This window comes from Tamandua tetradactyla, chromosome 3 (assembly GCF_023851605.1).
Source record: "Tamandua tetradactyla isolate mTamTet1 chromosome 3, mTamTet1.pri, whole genome shotgun sequence".
In the NCBI taxonomy this organism is placed as follows: Eukaryota; Metazoa; Chordata; class Mammalia; order Pilosa; family Myrmecophagidae; genus Tamandua; species Tamandua tetradactyla.
Window position 1 is genome coordinate 83834199 of NC_135329.1, and position 19085 is coordinate 83853283.

The 19085-nt window shown below is 38.4% G+C and overlaps 1 long non-coding RNA gene and 1 other non-coding gene across 2 annotated transcripts in view; one reads left to right on the plus strand and one right to left on the minus strand.

The window, feature by feature from the left end:
• LOC143676201 (uncharacterized) overlaps positions 1-19085 on the plus strand; it is a 64235-nt gene that overhangs the window by 33979 nt on the left and 11171 nt on the right. The gene's annotated exons all lie outside the window — the stretch shown is intronic.
• Positions 2299-2405, minus strand: LOC143678368 (U6 spliceosomal RNA). The gene has a single exon (XR_013173181.1). It is a non-coding gene; the product is annotated as a U6 spliceosomal RNA (small nuclear RNA).

Sequence of the window (19085 nt, forward strand, 5' to 3'; positions counted from 1 at the left end):
CTTTGATCTTTCTCTCAATCTTTAGGGGTATTTGGGCTATAGCCATTCTAACTTTTTCATATTGGAAGAGGCTTTTGATAATACGGCATGGGGTTTATGTTCTAAAAGGGCTGGCTCCCTTGCATTTAGGGGCTTATCTGGTCTGGGGACCCATGTAGAGGTTGTAGGTTTCTAGTGCACGGAACCTCTGAAGAATCTTATATATTTCCCTAAGTATTTTTTAGGATTGGCAGGAATGGTTTTATTTGGGGTTTGCAAGTTATGATAGCAGGAATGTTTAACTGAAGCTTGCATAAGAGTAACCTCCAGAGTGGCCTCTAGACTCTATTTGAAATCTTAGCCACTGATACTTTATTAGTTATATATTTTTCCCCCTTTTGGTCAGGATGACATTGTTGATGCCAAGGTACCAGGGCCAGACTCATGGCTGTGGGTCATCTCTCATGCCTCCAGGAAAAATTTCATCCCTGAATATCATGTCCCACTTAGAGAGGACGGCAATGATTTCACTTGTAGAGGTGGGCTTAGAGAGAGAGAGGCCGCATCTGAGCAACAAAAGTGGCCCTCCAGTGGTGACTCTTAGGCATGCCTGTAGGTGGGCTAAGCTTCTATGCTACGTACGTAAGTTTCACAAGCACAAGCCTCAAGGTCAAGCGCTTGGCCTATGGGTTTTCTTTTCCCTGATGTTTGACACAATATCCTGGCTTTCCCTGGTGGTAACGTTTAATAGTTCCATATTGTTTCTCCCATCCCTCAAGGGACTTTGCTAATACTTTTTGATTATCTGCTTAATATACTCTGGGATGTATCCAGGGATTACATCAAGCCAAACAAGATTAAAGGCCCTCCTTCTTATTCTGGGATCCCTGTGTTTGGATTGTTTAAATGATGTATCCAGACAGCTTGAGTTAGATTATGTGCTACTGAAAATTTAGGTTCTTGAAGAAATAAACCTTTCTTCCTTTAGTCTCAAAGAATAGGTGAAGTTCTAAAGTACAGGCAATATCTTCCTTACCACTGTATTCTAAATTACTTTAATCCTGACCTGATAGACTTTGTTATCTCTAAATACCAGGTTATACGTATATAAAACAGCCCCTCAAAATCCAGAAAAAACAGTTACCACTTGAGACTAAATGTGACTGCTATAAGAGTTTACAATCTAGGCCCCAGTTTTCTTTTAAGTATTTTCTCAATCAGATCCTACAGTATTTGCTCTTTTGTTTCTGGCTTATTTTGCCTCACCAAATGTCCTACAAGTTCATTCAAAATGTCACATGCCTCACCACTTCATTCCTTGTTGTACAGTATAGTGTTCCATCATATGTGTACACCGCTGTTCGCCAGTTTACTTCTCAGCCAGTGCATCTTTCAGACACCTCCATCTGCTGGGCCTCATGTATAATGTCCAAAGGCAAAAGTCCATCTATTTTAGATAATTTCATTGTTCCCAAGTGAAAGATAATCAGTAATCACACCCTCATCAAATAGAAAATCCAACCCCCCCCAACACTTGTCCCCTCCTCCCCACTAAATGCCCCTGGTATTGCTGTGGTATTGTTGATGTTTTCTTAACAAACATAGCCCATAGCATGCAATAGCATTAAAAATACATTTATCTTTTTAAGCATATGTTGGGTTTATTGTAACTGTGGTTCCATTTCCTCATTTCTGGAAAAAATTCAGCCATTATATCTTGCTTTTTTCTCCTGTTTCTCTATTGTCTCCTAGAATTCCAATTTGACTTCCTCATTCTTTCTTTCTTGTTACTTAATTACCATTTATATTATACATCTCCTTATCTCTTCATGTTGCATTATAGATAATTTCTTTATTTTCTCCAGTTCACTAATTCTCTCATAAGTTATGAACTATGCAGACACTGGGTTTTTTTAATTCTGTTATTATTACTTTGTTACTAGAAGTACTTTTATCCTTTTTAAAATTATGTCTGATAGTTTTTATAATCTGTTATTCCCTGATCATTTTTTGTTTCTGTGTTTTACCTTTAAATTATCAAATAGGGACATTTTATAGTCCTTAACTGCATCTGAAGTTCTTTAAGATCTAAATGTGTTTTGCTATTGTTGATGCTGTTTTTATGCTGACTTCCTTACTCATGATGATTTGTTTCCTGTAATTTTGTGAGTTTATATTTAATTGAATGTATATTTGACAACCCGGAGAGCCATGCATTGAGGCTGGGAGGATTTGTCTTTGTCTTGTAGGAGACCAGAGATAAGTGACTTAGTAAACTTCTTATCTTTGTGAATGACATTGCATGTGATTCTTTTTTTAAAAAATATGGAAGGCTTCACAAATTTGCGTGTCATCCTTGCACAGGGGCCGTGCTAATCTTCTCTGTATCGTTCCAATTTTAGTATATGTGCTACCGAAGCAAGCACTGCATGTGATTCTGAAACGCTAAACTTGAAAAACTTTGGGCACAAATTCTCAGAAAGGTGATGATGATGATGGTGATGATGATGATAATGGTGATGATGACTATTTTATTGTTTGTTTTCCATCAGGAGCCACAGGTATCCTCCTGGTTCTCTTTGACTGCAGGTAGTTTTCCCTCTTTCACATAGAGTTTAGCCATTCAGATAGCCCAGCTTTATAAAAGCAAGTGAGAAAATGAATAAACATCTTGGCTTCAACTCCCCAGTGACTATCATTTTTAGTTCCTCTGCCAAGCAGTTATTCCTCAGAGCTCAGGCTTGTCCAATGATTTGGCCTCAGGGAAGCCCTAGCCTTTCCCTTGAATTCTTGGAAACTCCATAAAGTATTTAAATGTTGTTTACTGGAATTCATGCATGCTTTTCCATGGGAGAGTAGCTCAGAATATCTAATCTGCTATGATGCTTGAAGCTTAGATTTTTAACTTAACACTGCACCATGATGGAACGTGGCTATCTTGAGAGTGACTATTCACTCAAGGTGGATTCGTATTGTCCTATAGTTCTCAAGGCCCGTGGAGATGGGTTAGTCAGACATCCATTTGTATGAAAGATCTAAAAACATCAGGAACTGGACAGAAGGGGGTGTCTAAGGGAGAAATACGGGGGTAAATTTGGGCACAGTGGAAAGAGTGGTGCTCATATTATCAACAGGCCTACCTCCACCACCCAATCCAGCTCTCTCCTGACTCCCCAGGGGAGAGAACCTAGTGATTTTTTTAAGGAGCTACTTTGTATATTCAGAGCAAGGGGAAAGTAACTTTCCTCACTTTGCCAAGATGCCTTGTGAAGCAAGGGAACAGCATCCCAGGTATGGCCGGGTGGGCCTGTTTAGTGGCTGTACCAATTTCCTGCTTGCCATCTCTGCACATCTCTGTGTCCCTTAATGTACTTCTTAGACATCTGATCATGTCATCCCATCCTATCCTAAGACCTCTCTGTGGTTTCCTGTTGCTCTTGGCATAAAGACCCAAACCTTCACCTTTGTTTCCATAGCCTGTGAAATCAGCTTTGGCTTCTGTCTCCCGCTTTCACAAGGAAACATCTCTCGGTCATTGTGCTACATCCAGTCACTAGGACACACTCTCGTAACGCCTGCCTCTTCCTCATGCCCCTCCCCCAGCTATAAATATTAGTGGGAATTATTCTTGTCACATCTTCTCTTTCCCATGCCTAACCAGCTTATCCAAGTGTCTTGGTGCTACCAAAAGAGTTCCAAGGGCAGGAGCAGAAGCTTTAAAGGTCTTGCTTTGGCAGTCAGAAAACCTGACTTCTACTGAAATCCATTTGTCAGGAAAATCATCTCAGGCCAGCTTAGATTCAAGGGAGAGATTCAGCCTCTCGTTGGGAAGAACAGGAAAGAATGTGCAGCCATCTGTAATCCACCACAAAGATTTGACATTCACTGGGGCCAATGACTTGTCTATGTCTGCAGAGTTTCTCGGAGGCAGGCCAAGAGACTGCAGATTTCCCAGCCTCTCACCACTCTTTTGATGATCATAAACCAATTTTCTCATTTAGAAAAAGCACATTTAAAAGGAAATGACTTCAGGATACTCTCATGGAAATGAGAGTAGAAAGAAGAGATATTTCAAAGATGCCAGAAGTGACCCATTGATTGCTATGCCTGGGTCTCCGCTAAACCCTGCCCAGTCCACAACATCAGCTCCAGCCAGGCCTGGGTGCTGGGCTTTTGAAGTTTAGAGAAAGAATAGATGTGTCATTCCAAGATCCCCAAGATCCCATAACAAACCAATAATGAAAAACTGAAACAAACTTTGTCTATTTCAGATAACAGACATCTTTGTCTCCCTAGTCCAAGTGATGCTTAGAAAACTCATAGAATTGACCTTATCCCTGGGTCACTGTGATGAAGAGACACTGAAGTAATTCCTTATGAGAATATCCTTAATATCCTGATGAAGTCCTTCCAATTACCCACTTCCCTCCTGGCCAGGTGTTCACAAATGCCTAATACTTGTCAGGATGATTTGGAAGCTCTGAAAGGCTTAAAATGTGGGGGAAATATCCTCACTTCATAAATCATGCAAATGGGCTCTTGTACCTTGACTACCCAGCAGGAAGGACTAGAGGTACCTGACCTTGTGAGGGTTGTCAGTAGGTTGTCACTGGGTCCCTATTCTCTTCATACATTTAGCCCTTTTAGTTTCCCACCTTTTCCTTAAGTTTACTGCTTTTTTTTTTATCTCTGTCAACAATGACTCCCAAATATGAATTTGAGATACAAATGAACCCCAGAGGCAGTTCCTAATCTTGGTGAACCCCAATTCCACTTGGGCACCAACCACTGAACGTCCGAGTTTCCACTTCACAGGGGTCTCCAAGCCCCTGAGTGGGAAGACCTTTCTAGGCCTTGATTGAAGGGATGAAGGGAATCCCTCTAGATCTCAGAATTCTGCCAATCCTAGAACAACCACAGCCTTGGATTCATAGAATAGTGAGAACCAAGGAGCCGGTGGTCTCCTTAGCTTTGAAATGTGTCCTGTCTGTTCTGAGGGAGGCTCAGGAATTCTGGGATACTGTTTCAGGGACCCTGCAGGCACAGGAAGAATCCAAACCTTCAGAAACCCAGGCCACTGGCCTGGGGGATACCACCTCTACCTGTCTTACTTACTAGGGTTGTCTGTAGTACTGTATTTGAGGACCAGATCCTATGGGAAATTAATCGCAAAATTCACTGAAACAATTAGTGTAGGACAACATGGAAGCTGTATCATGTCATATCATGATATGATATATATTTCCAATGATGATGACACATTCAAGTTGTCCAAGCCTTAAGGTGATGTGGAAAGTGTGAGGGTGGAGGGAAGAAAGAGAACAGGACCAGGCTCTGAAGATGGGAGATTCAATAAGCCCACCCTGAGTATTCACTGGAAAGTTCAGAGTTAAGGGTCCCACAGGTTAGTGTACAGAAGAAAGCAGATGTTGCTCCAAGTGCAGAGCCAGGGACACCTGTGGTAACCTGAAGACAGAGGAAATGCTTCCCAAACAGAAGTGGCTTTTGACTGAGTTCCTGAGGACCCCATAGGTAGAAGCTCCTGGGGTAGACCAGATAGAAGAACTATGCTTCAGGGAGAGGGGTCAGCAAGACTAAAGAAATGGGACAGCATGACATGTAAAGAAAGGTAAGTGGACTGCCTCTGTGTCTTGGAAAGATTTAGACTGTGAAGCCAGAGCCCAGAGTACAACGTCTAGTTGTAATATTTAACATATGATTATAGGCAAGTTACGGAGCTTCTCAGCTCCTCTGTCTCATTGTCTTTCTAATGAAGCTCCCATCACATGGAGAAACTCAGAAAAACAGCTGAGATACAGTCCCAGCACAACACTTGGCACACGAGAGGCTAAGGAGGTCTTGGTGACTGAGGTCTTACTGCCTAGGCATGACAGTGAGGGTCTAAAACATCCATTACTATTTACAAATTGTTGATTAGAACTTGCTGGGATGCATTAAACTTTTATTTTGCATAAACTCTAATAGTTTATCATCATAATTTGCTTGGATATATATGTATGTGTATAGTTTTTGTTTGATTTAGATTACGCTTTAAACTAAATTTTGATTTAGTTTAGGTCCTAGATGTCTCAAAAAAGAAAGTATTTCACATAGACCAACCCCAAGGTTTATTTTCCTGGAAGTTGAGCAGTGGCCTCTTTCCAGGAGATAGAAGGTTTATGGAGTCAAACATTAACTCCAGGAAATCTGTAATGGCCTTGCCAGCCATCACATAACTACAAATACTCATTAACTTAAAAAAATGCAAGTCAGCCGCTCACAGTTTATCCATTGGATTTATTGCTTAATTAGCTTTTTATGAGGATTGTTTGTTAAGGATGAGAAACCACCTTGCTGGAATGGCCTTCTTTCCCTTTTGATTTCATGAGGGAGTTAGAGGAAGAAGTTAAAACCCTTGATTAGGAAATCAGCATCAGACTTAAGATATTGCATAAGGAGTCCCCAGAGGATACAGAAGTATCTTGTGTTGCTGGGAATGGGCTGCAGTTTAAGCACAGGCAGGCTTGGGAAGGTATTGAGGCATGGAACACTTAGTTGTTGATACTCTACATGTTCCCTGATTCCTCAAAGAAAATAATTGCACAAAACTTTGTGAAATTAAGAAAACATAAATGAGGAAAATAGTGATGTCCTCTTCCAAATAATCAATTTGTCTGTCTATCCAACAAATATTTACCCATAGGACAGACGTGGGGATGGATCCTGGGGACTGAACAACAACAAAAACAACTAATGTCTTGGCTTATACTGCAATGGGAGAGTCAGATACAAAACCAGTACATAAGCAAGGAAGAGCAGAGTCTCTGCAGAGGGAACTGGTCTGATTGGAAGAATCAGGAGAAAGCTCTCTGACATCTAAGCTAACGTGCAAAGGGCATTGGGAGTTACTTGGGCAAGAAGCAGAGCTTTCCAGAAGGAAAGGGCAAGTTCAAGGACTCCTAGTTGAACAAGCTTAAATTCAAGGGACTAGGAAAAAGTTCATTGTGGCAGAGAGGGTTGAGATGAGAGGAAAGAAAGAGGAGACTTTTCAGAAGCTGGAAAAGGTAGGAGACAAGCTCATGGCTTGCTAGATTTCTTGTGGGTGGTCTATAAGCATATGCTGAAGGCAACTGGAAGCCAGTGTGTCAGTTTGGGTCTTCCAAGAAGCAGACACAGAACAGAGCTAGAAGTGTAAATTATATGCTGAGTATATTGACTGCGGGAGAAAATGGGGAGAAAGAAAGAGGGAGGTTGGTCAGGGAAGGACCTCACACCAGGATGCAATTCAGACACCAGAGAAGAGGGGACATACTCAGAAACTGCTGAACTATTTTCCAGAAGAGTTGTACTATTTTGCATTCCCATCAACAGTGTACAAATGACCTAGTTTCTCCACATCCTTAGTGCTGTCACTATTTTTTGTTTAAGTCATTCTGATAAGTTTGTAGTAATAGTGCATTTTGGTTTTAATTTGCATTTCCCTAATGATGTTAAACATATTTTCACGTACTTATTTGCCATCTGTATAACCCCTACAGTGAAATGCCAAGGATCACTGGCAGCCACACTTCAGAAAGACAGAATTGCCTTGATGATGCTTTGATCTGGACATTTTTCTTCGCTTCAAAACTGTAAAAGCTACTAAATTCCCATTTTTTAGGCTGAGCCATTTCATAGTACCTGATTTTAGCTGTCTGGGAAACTAAAATAAATATTGGTACCAAGAGAGTGGGTTGCTGCTATTGCAAATACCAAAAATATGGAAATGGCTTTGAAAATGTGGTAATGAGTAGAGTCAAGAAGAATTCTGAAGTGCTTGATAGAAAAGTCCTAGATTGCTTTGAAGAGACTATTGTTAGAAATATGTATGCTAAAGTTACTTCCAATGTTACTTTAGACAGAAATGATGAACGCATCATTACAAACTGGAAGAAAGGTGACCCTTTTGTTTTAAGTGGCAGAGAATTTGGCAAAATTGAGTCCAGATGACAGATGGAAGGCAGAATTTGAAAGTGATGGGTTTGGATATTTGGAGATTTTGCTTTTTTTTTTTTTTTTGTTATTCTTGTTGTTTTTAAATTTCTTATTGAGAAATATCCATACATGTACAGTCCAACCATATTATACAATCAGTGGCTCGCAATATCACCACATAGTTGTGTATTCTTTACCATGATCATTTTTAGAACATTTGCATCACTGCATAAAAAGAAATAAAAAGAAAACAAAAGAACTCATACATCCCTTACCCCTTACCCCTCCCTCTCATTGATCCACAGCATGTGATTATGTGATTATGAAAACCTTGTGTCTAATGCTCCTTTTATCCAGGGTATGGACAGATAAGTCCAAACTATACATATATATGAATAAAATAAATAAATAATGGGGGAGATAAAGGTTAAAAAATGGGTAGATTGAAATAGTGAGTCATTATTGTTTTAAGTTTGCATTTTTCTGATTATTAAAGAGATTGGGTTATCTTTCCATATATTATACATATTGGCCATGTCAGGTCTCTTCTGGGAATTACCTATTCATGTCTGTTGTCCATTTTTCTATTGTTTTATTTGTCCTTTTCTTATTGATTTGTAGATGTTCTTTATACATTCTAGAATCTAGATACTCCTTGTCACACACATCAAAACACTAGATGGAAACAATCAGATCCGTGAAGCTCAGGGTCATGCATAGTGTGGCTCTTTCCATTTTAAATGCTAAGTTTTGCAACTCAGAGAAATATTTCTAGCAGGTACTATGGGAAAAGGTGCTGAGAGAAAATCTCCATTTTGTTTCATATTTTTAATCACTGGAGCTCAGTAGAGAGTGGACACTCAATAAACACCTGTCACCTTTGTGGCCATTCCAGGCTATGGTTTCTTGGGCATTTTGAATGTTTTCTCATGACTACAGAGATGAAACACAATGTTTTGAGTGTAATGAACAGCACTGACTTACATATGTGAATGTGGTTAAAAGGGGAAATTTTAGGTCATATATATGCTACTAGAATAAAAATTAAAAGATAAAACATAGGACTGTATAACACAATGAAGCCTATTGTAAATGATGGACTGCAATCAATAGTATAAGTATAAAAATGTTCTTTCATGAATTATGACAAATATGCCATACTAATGCAAGGTGTTAATAATAGGGTGGTATATAGGAAAAATGCACCTAATGTAAACTATGGACTATACTTAATAGTACAATTATTTAATAGTATAATTTTAATATCCTTACCTGAATTGTAACAAAGGTACTGCACTAATGAAAAGTGTCAACAATAGGAGATTTTATGGGACTGTGGCATTTTTTACATGACTTTTCTGTAAACCTACAACTTCTATAATTAAAATTTAAAAAAAAATGTTGTCTACAAATGTTCATAGCAACGTTACTCACAACAGCCAAAATGTGGAAACAACACAAATGTCCATCAACCAATGAATAAATAAACAAAATGCTGTATATCCATACAACAGAATGTTATTCAGCCATTAAAAGGGATGAAGTACTAATGTCTGCTCAACATGGATGGACCTTGAAAACATTATACTGTTACAGAAGCCAGACACAAAACACACATATTGTGGGAGTCCGTGTGTAGGGAATATCCAGAATAGGAAAGTCCAGAGAGACAAACAGTAGACTAGTGGTTGTCAGGGAGAGTGGGGGGTAGGAAGGGGAGAGGGAAATGGGGAAACAAGCGTATGGAATGTTTTTGGGGGGGTGATGAAATGTTCTGAAATTAAATCATGGTGATGGTTGCTTAACTCTATGACCACTAAATTGCACATTTTATAAGCATGAACCTTATTAATATCTCAATAAAGATGTTATTAAAAACAAAACAAACAAAAAATTAGATTCCATTTTCACTCACTGGACTTGCAAAAAAGCTAAGCCTCATAATAACATATTCTTCACTCTCTAATACATAAATATAATATAGTGTGTGTATATATATATATTATTTCTTTCTGAATTTTATCATGCAGACATGATACCCCATTAACCAAATACTTCAGAGTGAATTTTCTAAGAACAGGGATATTTTCTTCCATTACCACAGTACAATACTTAAAGTCAGGAGATATATGGTACTGTTTTTTGTTTGTTTGTTTGTTTTTTGCACAGGCAGGCACCAGGAATCGAGCCTGGGTCTCCAGCATGGCAAGTGAGAATTAGTACTGGGTTTTGTTTTGTGGTTTTTTTGCATGGGCAGGCACCGTGAATCAAACATGGGTCTCCGGCATAGCAGTAGAGAACTCTGCCTGCTGAGCCACTGTGGCCCGCCCAGTATTGATTTTTTGTTTTTGTTTTTGCTTTTTAACTTTTTTTATTATATAGTATAACATATATACAAAGCAAGAAAATTAAAAAAGCAATAGTTTTTAAAGCACTCTTCAAAGAGTGGTTGCAGGACAGATCCCAGAATTTGTCGTGGGCTACCATACCATCTTCTCATATTTTCCTTCTAGCTGATCCAGAATATAGGAGGCTAGAGAGCTTAAATGCTTTTTTATCATTGCAATAAACTTTTTCTCCTTTTTTTGTGAACAATAACGTATATACAAAAAAGCTATAAATTTCAAAGCACAAAACCACAGTTAGTTTTAGAACTTACTTCAGACTTTGACATGGGTTACAATTTCACAATTTTAGGTTTTTACTTCTAGCTGCTCTAAAATACTGAAGAATAAAAGAGATATCAATTTAATGATTCAGCATTTATATTCATTTCTTAGGTCCTATCTTCCATGTATAATTCCATCATCACCTTTGATCTTTCCATACCTCTCTTAGGGGTTGTTTGGGCTTTGGCAACTCTAAAGTTTTGCTATTGGAAGGGTCTATCACTAATTTGGGGTAGGGAGATGTGACTATCTGATGTTCTGGAGAGCCTGGACTAAGTTTCTGGACTTATCTGCACCAGGGACCCATCTGGAGGTTGTAGGTTTCTGGAAAGTTACTCTAGTGCTTGGAATCCTTGTGGAATCTTATATATTTCCCTAGGTGTTCTTTAGGATTGGCTGGAATGGTCCTGGTTGGGGGTTGGCAGGTTATAATAGGTAACAAGGTCTACCTGAAGCTTGCATAAGAGCAACTTCCATAGTAGCCACTCTCTGCCACTGATACTTTATTAATTATAGTTCTTTCTCCCCTTTTGGTCAGGATGGAATTGTTGATTCCAAGTGCAAGGGCTGGATTCATCCCTGGGAGTCATCTCCCATGTTGCCAGGGAAACTTTCACCCCTGGATGTCATGTCCCATGTATGGAGGAGGGCAATGATTTCACTTGCAGAGTTGGGCTTAGAGAGACTGAGTCCAAATCTCAGCAACAATGGCACTCCTCCAGAAGTAACTCTTAGCTATGCCTGTAGGAAGGCTAAGCTTCTCTGCTATCTACATAAGCTTCACAAGAGTAAGCCTCCTGATCGAGGTCATGGCCTATTGATTTGGGTATCCCTAAAGTTTGATGCAGTATCCATGGATTCCCTGATGGTAAGGTTTAGTAGTTCCATAGTCTTTTTCCCCTCCCTTGGGGACTTTGCCAATACTTTTTGATTATCTGCTTAATATACTCTAGGATGTTTCCAGGCATTACAATAATCTATACAGGATTAAAGGACCTCTTTCTTATTCTGAACTTCCTGTGTTTCAATTGTTCAAATTAGCTATGCAGATAGGTTGAATTAGATTACACACTACAGAAAATTTCTGTTCCAGATTGTGTTAGATTCAGTTTTCAACTTGGCCAGATGACCATACCTAGTCTTGTTGCTGCGGACATAAGCCAATGGTACGTGAACTTCATCTGTTGCTAATTACATCTGCAGTCGGCTAGGAGGCATGTCTGCTGCAATAAGTGACGTTTGACTTAATTGGCTGGTGCTTAAATGAGAGAACACAATGTAGCACAGCTTAGCAGCTCGGCATTCCTCATCTCAGCACTCGCAGCTCAGCCCAGGCCTTTGGGGATGCAGAAAGAAGTCACCCCGGGGAAAGTTGTTGGAACCCAGGGGTCTGGAGAGAAGACCAGCAGAGACCATCACTGTGCCTTCCATGTAAGAAAGAACCTCAGTGGAAAGTTAGCTGCCTTTCCTCTGAAGAACCAACAAAATAAATCCCCTTTTATTAAAAGCCAATCCATCTCTGGTGTGTTGCATTCCGGCAGCTAGCAAACCAGAACACAAATCAAATAAACCTTTCTTCCATTGGTCTCAAAGAGTATGTGTGGTTCTAAAATATAGACACTGTCTTCCTTACCCATAAGTTCTGAATTACTTTAACCCCAACCTGTTTGACTTCATTCTTATCTCTATATATCAGGTTATATATATATAAAGCAGCCTCTCAAAATCCAGAAATAATAATCACCACTCCGGACTTACTGTGTCTGTTCTAAAATCTTACAGTCTAGGCCCCTGTTTCTTATAAGCATTTTCTAAAGGTGACTATACCATCCTTCTTCTTTTGTTTCTGGCTTATTTTGTCTCAGCAAATGTCCTCATGTTCATTCACATCTTGCATGCCTCAGGACTTTTTTCCTTTTTGTAGCAGCACAACCTACCTTCATAAGTATACACCATCATTCACCAATCTACTTCTCCATCAATGCATCCTTCAGCCACCTGCATTCATCAGGCATCATGTAGAGGGCCCAAAGTCCATAGTCCATCAACATTCTCAATTTTTGATAATTTCATTGTTCCCAAAAGACAGAAAACCAATAAACATACCCTCACCAAATAGTGAATCTAAACCTCCTCTTAATTCTTGTCACTCCCCCCATTATTTACCTCTGCTGTTACTGTGGTACTGTTGATGGTTTCCTTTTGAACATAGCTCGTTCATGCAGTAGCAGTTTTCCCCCTGTACCCTGGACTTAAACACTCTTTATACAAGAATCACGTGTTTGAAGTAATTCTTATGAGAATTCACACATATTTCTAGTGTGAGTCAGTGGGACACGTAGGTCTATACAACCCCTTTCAATCTTGTTCATCTTCAATATGGTACATCACTTCTAGACCCACTGGAGAATCACCTTTGCTCCTATCTATTCCCTTACATTGGGGTTCAACCTCATTAGCTCACAGTTCACCAACCTCTAGCTTCTGTGTATCTCTAAATCCCCTGTATTCTATATTATAAGTCTCTGATTTTATTTTTATGCTAGTCATAAAAGTGGAATCATACAGTATCTGTCCTTTTGTTTCTGGGTAATTTCACTCAGTATTATGTCCTCAAGACTCATCCATCTTGTCAGGTGCTTCAGGACATCATTTTGTCTTACTGCTGCATAATATTCCATCATGTGTATACACCACATTTTGTTTATCCACACATCTGTTGATGGGCATTTAGTTTCCATCTTTTCATGATTGTGAATAATGCTGTTATGAATATTGGTGTGCAAATGTCTTTGTCATTGCTTTCAGCTCTTCTGGGTATATACCAAATAGTGCTATTGCTGAGTCATAGGGCAACTCGATATTTAACTTCCTAAGGAAACACAAGTCTTTCATAGTGGCTGCACCATTGTACATTTCTACCAGCAGTGCATAAGTGTTCCAGTTTTGCCACATGCTCTCCCACATATATAGTTTCCTGTTTGTTTAATAGCAACCATTCTTATAGGTGTGAGGTGGTATCTCATTGTACCCTTGCTCAGTATTTCCCTTATAGCCAGTGAAAATGAGCATCTCTTCATGTGCTTTTGAGTCATCTGTATTTGCTTTTCAGAAAAATGCCTATTCATATCATTAGCCCATTTTATAATTGGATTGTTCATTCTTTTGTTGTTGAGTTGTATGATTTCTTAGAATATACGAGAAATCAAACCTTTGTCAGATATGTGATTTCCAAATATTTTCTCCCCTTGAGTTGGCTCCTCAACTTTTTGACAAAGTCTTTTGAGGTGAAGAAGCATTTGATTTTGATGAGTTTCCATTAATTTATTTTTTCTTTGGTTGCTTGTAATTTGGGTGTAAAGTTTAGGAAGCTACCTCCTATTACTAAGCCTTGAAGATGTTTCTCTACATTTTCTTCTAGAAACTTTACGGTGCTAGTTCTTATATTTAGATATTTGATCCACTTTGAGTTAATTTTTGTGTAGGGTTAAGATAGGGGTCCACTTTCGTTCTCTTGGCTATTGATATCCGGTTCTTCCATGCCCAATTATTGAAAAGACTATTTTGTTCATGTTCAGAGGATTTTGGGGCCTTGTCAAAAATCAGTTGACCATAGATTTGGTGGTCTATTTCTGCACTCTTGATTTGATTCCATTGGTCAGTGCTTCTGTCTTTGTGCCAGGACCATGCTGTTTTGACCACTGTGGCTTTATAATAGGTTTTTAAAGTCAGGGAGTGTTAATCCTCCCACTTTGTTTGTCTTGTTTAGGATGCTTTTAGCTATTCGGGGTCTCTTTCCCTTTCAGATGAATTTGGTAGTTAGTTTTTCCAAATCTTCAAAGTAGGTTGCTGGAATTTTGATTGGCACTGTGTTGAATCTGTAGATCAATTTGGTGAGAATTGACATCTTAACTATAAGATGTCAGCTTTCCTATCCATGAGCAGGACTGTCTTTCCACCTATTTAGATCTCTTTTGACTTCTTTTGGCAATAGTCATTTTCTGTGTACAAGTCCTTTATGCCCCTAGTTAAGTTCATTCTTAAGTGTTTGATTCTTTTAGTTGCTATTTTGAATGGATTTTTTTCCTTAACTGACTCCTCAGCTAGGTCGTCACTTGTGTATAGACATGTTACTGATTTTCACACATTAATTTAACACCCTGCCACCTTGCTGAATTTATTTATTAGCTCAAGTAACTTTGCTGTAGATTTCTCAGGATCTTCCAAGTACAGTATCATGTCATCTGCAAATAATGAGAGTTTTACTTCTTCCTTTCCTATTTGGATGCCTTTTAGTTCTTTGTCCTGCCTAACTGCTCTAGCTAGAACTTCTAACACAATCTTGAATAATAATTGTGACAGTGAACATCCTTGTCTTGTGTGTGATTTTAGGGGAAAGGCTTTCAGTCTCTCTCCATTGAGTACAATACTGGCTATCAATATATTCCCTTTATCATATTGAGGTAGTTAGCTTTGATTCTTATCTTTTAGAGTGTTTTTATCAGAAAAGGATGCCGAATTTTGTCAAATGCTTTTTCAGCATCAATCAAGATGATCATGTAATTTTTCCCTTTTGATTTGCTAATGTGCTGTATTACATTAATTAATTTTCTTGTGTTGCACCATCCTTGCATTCCTGGTATAAACCCCACTTGGTCATGGTGTATAATTCTTTTGATGTGCTATTGGATTCGATTTGCTAATATTTTATTGAGAATTTTTGCATCTATGTTCATTAGGGAGATTGGTCTGTAGTTTTCCTTTCTTATAGGATCTTTCCCTGGTTTTGGTATTAAAATGTTATTAGCATCATAAGATGAGTTAGGTTGAGTTCCTTTTTCCTCAATTTTTTGGAAAAGTTTGAGCAGGATTAGTGTTAGTTCTTTCTGGAATGTGTAATAAAATTCCCCTGTGAAACCATCTGGCTGTGGGCTTTTCTTTGTAGGAAGATTTTTGATGACTGATTGAATCTCTTTACTTGTGATTGGTTTGTTGAGATCTTCTATTTCTTCCTGAGTCAGTGTAGGTTGTGTCCAGGAATTTGTCCATTTCATTTAAGTTGCCTAGTTTGTTGGCCTATAGTTGTTCATCGTATCCTCTTATGATTTTTTAAATTTCTTTATGGTCTGTAGTAACACACCCCTTCTCATTTCTGATTTTGTTTATTTTCATCCTCTCTTTTTTCTTTGTCAGTCTTGCTACTGACTCATCAATTTTATTGATTTTCTCAAAGAACCAACTTTTGGTTTTATTGATTCTTTCTCTTGTTCTTTTATTCTCCCATCCATTCATCTCTGCTTTAGTCCTTGTTATTTCTCTTCTCCTATTTGCTTTGGGGTTAGTTTGCTGTTCTTTCTCAAGTTCCTCCAGCTTTACTATTCAGTCTTCGAATTTTGCACTTTCTTGTTTTTTAATATATGCATTTATGGCATAAATTTTCCTCTCAGCATAGCCTTTGCCACATCCCATAAGTTCTGATAAGTTATATTCTCATTTTCATTCATCTACAGATAACTACTGACTTCCCTAGCAATTTCTTCTTTGACCCAATGGGTTGTTTAAGAGTGTGTTATTTAATCTCCATATATTTGTGAATGTTCTCATTCTTTGTTGTTATTCTGATCCAGCTGCATCTCATTGTGCTCAGAGAAAATGCTTTGAATAATTTCAATGTTTTTTACATTTATAAAGACCTGTTTTGCCCCAGCATATGATCTATCTTGGGGCACTAGAGAAGAATGTATAACCTTGAGCTTTGGGGTGCGATGACTTATATATGTCTGTTAGGTCTAATCCATTTATCAAGTTATTTAACTTTTCTATTTCCTTCTTTATCTTCTGTCTGGTTGTTCTGTTTATAGAGGAGAGTGGTGTATTGAAGTCTCTTACTATTATTGTTGAAACACCTATTGCTCCCTTCAGTTTTACCAATGTCTGCCCCATGTAGTTTGGAGCTCCTTGAGTGGGAGCATAAATGATTATGATTGTTATATCTTCTTGGTGAATTGACCCTTTAATTAGTATATAGTGTCCTTCTTTGTCTCCTATGATGTCTTTACACTTAAAGTCCATTTCGTCTGATAGTAGTATAGCTTCTCCTGCTTTCTTTTGGTTTCAACTTGCATGGAAAATCTTTTTCCGTCCTTTTACTTTCAATCTATTTGCATCCTTTTGTCTCAGATGACTCTCTTGTAAGAAGCATATAGCTGGATTATGTTTCTTAATCCATTCTGCCAAATCTGTATCTTTTAATCAGTAAATTGATTACGTTACCATTCAACGTTATTTTTGGAAAAACTTTACTTGATTCCATCATCTTATCATTTTTATTTTATTTGTCAGATCTATATATGCTTTTCCCTCTTTCTCTTTGTATTCTTCAAATTACCCTTAGTGATCCTCTTCAATTCTGTGCCCTCTCCAGACCTCCCTCTCCTGTCTTTTTTTTTTCAGCCAGCAGAACACCTTTTAGTATTTCTTATAGGGCCGGTCTCTTGTCGACAAATTCTTTCAGGATTTCTTTGTCTTTGAAAACTTTAATCTCTCCTTCAATTTTGAAGAACAATTTGGCTGAGTGCAGAATTCTTGGCTGGAAGTCTTTTGCTTTCAGGATCTTGAATATATCGTTTCACTGCCTTGTCACCCCAGGGTGCTAGCTGAGTAGTCCGAACTCAGTCTTATTTGATTTCCCTTGTATATAGTAGATTGTTTTCCTCTTGCCACTTTCAGGATTTTCTGCTTCTCTTAAACATTTGACAGACTGATTAGTATATGCCTTCGCGAAGGTTTATTTGGATTTATTCTGTTTGGAGTTCTTTGGGCTTCTTTGATTTGTATATTTATGTCCTTCATTAGGGCTGGAAAGTTTTCCCCTATTATATCCTCAACTACTCTTCCTAGCCCTTTACTCCTTCCTCTCTTCTTCTTCTGGGACACCAATGATTCTTATATTTGTGCACTTTGTTTTGTCTATCATTTCCCTGAGTTCCCATTCAATTTTTCCATCTTTTTTTTTTTTTTGCCATTTGCTGTTTTGAGTCTTTGAAGTCAATTATCTTGTCCTCTATATCATTTATTCCTTCTTCTGTCTCTTTGAATCTGGTGTTGTGTGCCTCTAGTGTGTTTTTAATTTGGTCAACATAATCTTTAATTTCCATGATTTCTGTTATTTTTCTATATACTCTTTCAAATTCTTATTTGTCCTCTTCTGCTCTCTTCTTGATCTCCTTTGTGTCATTTGCTATCCCAATTATTTTATTAAGAAGAGTTGTATGAACAACTTGGATTAGTTGTTCTAATGTCTGTGTCTCCTCTGGTGTTTTAATTTGGTCATTAAGCATGGCTAATATCTGTCTGCATGGTGATATGTTTAGTGATCTTCTGCTGTCTTCATCTCATGTAAATATCTTGATCAATTTACTTTGGGAATTGATTTATTTCAGTAGTCTAAGGTCTTGTCTCCTATCCCTTCTCTATCTTTTCCTTGGAGCAGGGCACATCTTGAACTTCTCTAGTTGGCCATCTTCTCCCCAGTACTCAGCTGAGGAAATTTTGAAACTATGTGTAGAAAGTGTAACCTGGTTTCCCCTTACAGCTTATAATAAAGAGTGAGAGGAAAGGGATAAAGTGACAACTGAACTCCTGGGCACTAAGAAAGCAGAAATTGATGGTCTGGAAAACCAATGGGAAATTTATATTGTTATAACTTTGTTTCTTCTCCACCAGTGCACATTTGGAGTTGAGTAGGGATGCAGCTTATTAGCTATGAGTCATCTGGACCTCAGCAATCACATTTAGACCTTATGAAAAGGATGGCCTAAATCCCAATGGCCTGGATTCTGACTTGGATTCTGAGCTGTATGCAATATCCAGATGAGATTTTGGGGTCTCTATTAGTTTGTTAAAGCTGCCATAATGCAATACACTAGAAATGGGATGGCTTTTATAAAGGGAATTTGTTATGTTACAAGTTTACAGTTCTAAGGCCAAAAAAAATCCAAACTAAGGCATCCAGAAAAAGATACATTGACTCAAGAAAAGCTGATGTTTTTCACATGGATAGGCACCGTAGCTAGTTTTTGTTCCTAGTTCCTTTGCTTCCAGCTTCTGATGCCGGTCTTTGTTTCTAGTTTCTTTGCTTCCAGCTTCTGATGCCAGTTGTTTCCTCTCTAGTGTCTGTGGGCCTTCACTTAGCTCCTCTGGAACACTAGCTCTGGGTTCTGGTTTGCTTAGTATCTCAGGGGAAGGTGCATGGCAATATCTGCTGGACTTTGCCCATGTCTAGGCATCTGCTCTTTCTGTCAGTACTCCAAGCATCTCCAAATGTCTGTCTCTGTCAGCTCTGAAGCAATTGTTCTCCAAACATCTGCATCTGAGGTTTCTCCAAAATATTTCACCTTTTAGAGGACTCTAGTAAACTAATCAAGATCCAGTTTGAATGGATTGGAGTCACATCTTCATCAA